Genomic DNA, 6024 nt, shown 5'->3' with positions numbered 1-6024 from the left:
ATGGCATCAAACTTCAAACACTCCAGACAACCTCATCCAGCAGTTTCATTTGAATATTAAATAGCACGGGGGACAAAACAGAATCCTGAGGGACCCCACAGGCCAAAATCAAAGGCACTGAACTGGAATCTCCAAGCACGAACTACTGAGTATACTCCTCTAGGAAGGACCAGAACCCCTACAAGACCATGCCTTCAAGTCACATCCCAGAGAGATGGCTCAGAAGATCACCATGGTTGATACAGTACAGTACTATCAAAATTATTGGGCCTTTGGCCGTAGAATAAATTTGCATTGTATTGTACCCTATCAAAAGCCACCAAAAGGTCTAATGGAAACAGCAGGAACATACTACTCCTGGTCTAGTTCCCAGTGTAGGGTATCTGTGAAGATGACCAGAACTGTTTTGCCCCATGATCAGACTTGAAGCCAGCTTGAAATGGATCTAAAGACTCCCATTTTATCCAGGAATCCTTGTAGTTCAGAAGCCACCACCCATTCTAATAGCTTGCCCAAATATTAGAGACTGGCCAATAGTGATCAAATACTGTACAGCAGAGTACATAGGCGGAGAGCTTTTTCCACAAAGGGTTCTACAGATGCCTCCTTTAAGCACACCCGCAGCCTACCTTACTGCAAGGAGGTGTTCAGTCCTCCACTTAGATGCTCTTGTGGACGATAGGTCGCTGATTGCGTGAAACAGCTCTGCTGGCTTCTTTCTGTGCATACAATGGTAGCAAAAATCAACACAGCCTGATCCTACCCCCCCCCCCCAGGCTGCTTTTATAAGCCAGAAAGCAAAAGAATCCAACATATATGTAGTGCTTTCACCTTTCCAAGGATCCTGTCCACATCCACAGGCTGAAACCTATCCAGTATAATGTAACAAGCAGTAACCAAACCTATATCCACAGGAACTGCATTAACTATACCATCCAAGTCCAAGCAGATCTGAGGACTTTTGTCTGCAAAATGCCACACAACTTCTTCACAGCAGACTGCTGAGTGGGTAGCTTCTTGCTCTTGTGGATGATAGGTCCCTGACCGCATGAAACAACTCTGCTGGCTTCTTTTTGAGCACACAATGGTAGCAAAAATCAACATTTCTTTGCTGGAGACATTGTCACAGAGGAGACCTTCAAATGCACTCCAGCCTGTGCTCAGTCAGATTCATTTCTGAGTTTTCTATCATCACTCTAGTCTCCATCTCACTTTGTTTCATCCTGCCAGGTCCCTTGTAAGCCAGGGGGCTAGTTCAGCTCTACTCCATGGTAAGGGAAGCTTAGGAGTGATAATGTCTACGGGACTAGCCATTTCCAGAGATTAACCAGGGCTTTAAATGCAAAGATCCGCAAGAGCCTTCAGAAATCATTCAGATCCATCAGGCTCCCAAGGTGGACAATCTCAATTGGTTCCCCACCCTTGCAAGGGCTCCGAGTTCCAATAAGTCTAAACCATACTAGTTGGTGATCTGTCTATGACTATGGAAAGCATCTCCATGGCCAGATTATTAGCATGTAGATACACACCCAGGTCAGAAAACCAGTCCAGAGTGTGCCCTGCAACATGACTGAGACGGGGACAGTCCCACCATGGTCATGGAGGACATGAAATCTTGAGCCTGTCCAGAGAAGCCAGCCTCAGCAGAGATCTCGAAGTCCCCTCAGCAGAAGTAGTCGGGGGGGGGGGGGCTCCAGCATCACCCCTGAGACCAGCTCAGCCAGCGCAGGGAGGGCAGCAGGAGGGATGGTACGCGCACAGAAGCTCTGATTTGTCCCAAGCACTCACTTTCAGGTATAGGTCCTCCAAGATCAGCCGAATGATCTCCTGCCTTCTTGCAGTCTGTGTTCCACTTTAGTTGTATAACAACAGGCTGTTGTATAGATTCAGCAGACAGCCCTTCCCTTCTCCTCCTCATCCTCCAGCTCTGCAAGGCTCACCTGTTGGTCTGCTCCCTTATCACTGCGTTCAAGCAGCCTTCTGCTCCATCCAAGCATACCAATGGCGACCCTTGCCCTGTGCCAGCCACCACCACCACCACCTCTCCCCCCATTAGAAACAAAAGAAATAGAAAACTTTCCAAAAGTTACACTGGCCAATAGCAGCAATCCTGTCAGAAGAGGCCACGGCTTGATTTCCCAGCTTGCTTAGGAAGGCGTTTTTCCCCCCAGCTTTCTATCTATAGTCACCTTTCCTGGTGCCTAGAAAAAAACTACCTGTTTGGAATGCAACTCCAACAGTACATGCTAGCTGGGGAATTTTGCAAGCCATGGGAAACAAAAGTAAGATTTCCAAGATGTGCTCTCTATCTCACAATTTCCAGTTCTCCAGAAGAGATTTTTCAGGGTGCTCTAGAATAAAGACTAGGTCCTTGGGTGGGCATCTGTGTGACCCTTGGACTATCCTCAACCTGTGATCAAAACCAGTTAGGTCTGTCTCTCCTCCTTCCTTAAACTTCCAGCATTTTCAATTTAATGACTTTAACATCAAGTCTTCCTTCTTTCCTGCTTTCCTCCCTCCACGTTTCTTTTGCTCCGTTCTAATTTAAGAAGTGCCTGGCTGTGAGTTTTGATCCCTCCCCCAATCCCTTACAGACCAACCTCCCTGTGGGTGCAACGACATTGACATAAAATGTGGAGAATGCTACCAGATTGGAATGGTCTGATTTCACATTCCCCCCCCCCCCTTGACCAAATGACATAAAAGCAAATGTAAATCAACCTGGAGGCATTCCATGTCCCCCACCAAAGTTTTTTCCTCTGCTGATGGGGCTTCTATTTTATCTCACAATGGATCATTTACATCAGTTCAGATGGAACAATTGCTTGAACCACGGGAGTGCTGCTGCTTCCTGCCACCACAGGCACCTATGGGTCTTGGTGGACATGGGCAGTGTGCCAGCAGAATTAGAAGGCAGCTTTTTGAAGAAGTCCTGAGCCAAGGACTCTGATCAGCCCTGGATTTCTCTGAAGGATTGCCAGTGCTTCAGGGTTTCCAAGCAATACAGGCAGCTGGAAACTGGGCTGAGCATGAGTCAAAGGGACCTAGATACCAAAATGAAAGGGAGGGAGGAGAGGAGTAAATTGGCTAAACAGCCTTGTTTACAGCTTATTAAGGTAATTCTCCTGCAGTCGTACCTCCTGCAAATCAGAAGGGTTACAGAAAAGTTGTATTAATAAACTGCAAACAAGGCTGTTCAGTCAATTCTCTCTTCTCTCCCTGCGTGGCCACTTAAGTGACTTCAGGCAAATTTACCTGGGAAACCTGACTTCCCAGATGTGACTTAACAGTGAGTAAATTACCATTTTTTCCTCACTGTGTAGTCACACCCTTACTTTTTTTTTTTTTAATTTTTAGAACAAGTACCTGAATACAATGTATTCGCGAAGGCTTTCACGGCCGGGATCTAATGGTTGTTGTGAGTTTTTCGGGCTTCTTGGCCGTGTTCTGAAAGTGGTTCTTCCTAATGTTTTGCCAGTCTCTGTGGCCAGCATCTTCAGAGGACAGCAAACAGTCCTCTGAAGATGCCGGCCACAGAGACTGGCGAAACATTAGGAAGAACCACTTTCAGAACATGGCCAAGAAGCCCGAAAAACCCACAACAACTACCTGAATACAACTATCAGGATTTTTATATAAGAAATGTGAGTGTTCTCATTACAGTTGTGGCAAAGGGCCATGCTGAACTCCTTGAACTTTTTTTAAAAAAGTGAAATACCCATTACAAAATAGCACTGGACAGGCAGATAAAGGAAACATCCCTGGCATTTTTTTCATGTAAGGCATGTAGATAATAGACATTTCTTCCACAAATTCAGTCACTTCAAAATGCCAGCTGCAAACCATTTTTAAAATGTAATTTTTGGTGGCCAATTACAGTAGGTTAATCAGGTATCACTTTCCTGAAAAACTTAGTAAGAAAAAGGAAATATTTGTTCCTTGAAATATGCCATATGCACAGCTACTTGGAACTGCCCCAGGATGAAGCACTAAAATCTTACTGTCTCACAAGACAAATATCAATAACTGAATTATATAAGTATTATAAGTGAAAACAAAATAAAAAGTAAAAGTAAAGAAAGAATGTGGTGGCACCTTAAAGACTTGACTTTTTTACTTTTTAATGTGAGCTTTTGTGGACAAGTCCACTTCATTAGACATAAGAAAAGGAGATTCCTTATGTCTGATGAAGTGGACTAATCCATGAAAGCTCACACTAAAAAATAAAAAAGTTAGTCTTTAAGGTACCATAATGTTTTTGTCTTTTTTTAACCTTTTGTCTTTATTTTGTTTTCAACTATAGCGCTTGTGACAGATTTTACTTTCTTGGGCTCCATGATCACTGCAGATGGTGACAAATAGTCCAAATAGTCAAAGCTATGGTTTTTCCTGTAGTGATGTATGGAAGTGAGAGATGGACCATAAAGAAAGCTGACCACCGAATAATTGATGCCTTTAAGTTGTGGTGCTGGAGGAGACTCTTGAGAATCCCCTGGACTGCAAAGAGAACAAACCTATCCATTCTAAAGGAAATCAACCCTGAGTACTCACTGGAAGAACAGATCCTGAAGCTGAGGCTCCAATACTTTGGCCATCTCATGAGAAGAGAAGACTCCTTGGAAAATATCTTGATGTTGGGAAAGTGTGAAGGCAAGAGGAGAAGAGGATGACAGAGGACAAAATAGTTGGACAGTGTCATCGAAGCGGCCAACATGAATTTGACACAACTCCGGGAGGCAGTGGAAGATAGGAGGGCCTGGCGTGCTCTGGTCCATGGGGTCACAAAGAATCGGACACGATTAAACGACTAAACAACAACAACGATAGCGCTTGCACAAACCAACACGGCTACCCTTTCTATAACTGAATTACATGACAGCCTTGAGGCTGTTTGTATTCAAGAATAATGGACAAAATCTTGATGAAGCCAAGAAAAAAAAATCTATTTATGCAGCTATTCTGCAGTTTCCCATTCTAGGCTCCTTAATAATGTGTTGTTGTTGTTTTTTGCCACAGAACTGTGTCACTAAAAGGTAGCAAGGCGAAGCTTTCAGGCTTATTTTCAGGCTAGCTTGAGGCAATCAACAGAGGCTGTCTCATTTCCAGAGCTGTGGTGGGGTGAGAAAAAAAGAAAGAAAAAACAAAATAAGAATGAATGAGTTAAGTCTCCTGGGATTAAATTCACAGCCTTTGTAATTCAGCTGAAATGAAATCTGTTGGCTCATTTATCCTTCTGGTACTTTGCCCCGGTCTCCTTGGTGCACCCTGGTTGCTACTCCCATGGTGACTGTGACTCATGACATCATGACTGAACCACAAACCAATTGGTTTGGTTTTGTGCGATTTAGAACAAAAAACAGAAGCAGCTTCTTTGCTGAAGTACAGCCTAGACGAGAGAGGGTTTCCATCAGATCTGGATTAGGACTGTGCGTTCCATATAAGAGTGGAAGAAGTGCAGGTGCCTCAGAGAGTAGGTTTTCAATGTGACACTGCTGAAAGCACGCCTTTCTCAGAAATTACTCCTTCCCCCTCCCCTCAAAATGTTAAACAAGATTAGCAAATTGGGGAGGTGGATTATTGGCATGGGTGCTAAGGGCAAAGGCATGTGAAAATCAAAATCACAACCCCTACATTGTCATTAGGTTCAAACAAATTATTCAGAATGTGTCTTTTAGGGTGATCCTTAGTATGTTTTTTGAGGAATAAGTCCTATTGAGTTTAGTGATAGGTTTAACTTCCTGATATGTATATTAGAACTACAAACACATTTTGTCCTATCTTCAGTTGTAGCCATAAAGTTTGTCACTTCATAGCTTGGTTAGGTACTACTTCTGGTATTCTCATTTCCACAAAGCAGACTCAATTATGATTACAAAAAATGTATTTTGTGGCACCTTACAGGCTAGAAGAGTTATTGTGGTGTGAACCGCTGTCTTTAATAGAGAACCTAGAAAAAAAAATACTTTTTCTAGGACCACCTGTCCCAGAATCCCACAACACAGACACCGACTATAGTGGCTGGGG

This window comes from Pogona vitticeps, chromosome 2 (genome assembly GCF_051106095.1).
Source record: "Pogona vitticeps strain Pit_001003342236 chromosome 2, PviZW2.1, whole genome shotgun sequence".
Taxonomy (NCBI): Eukaryota; Metazoa; Chordata; class Lepidosauria; order Squamata; family Agamidae; genus Pogona; species Pogona vitticeps.
This window is presented reverse-complemented; position numbering follows the sequence as displayed.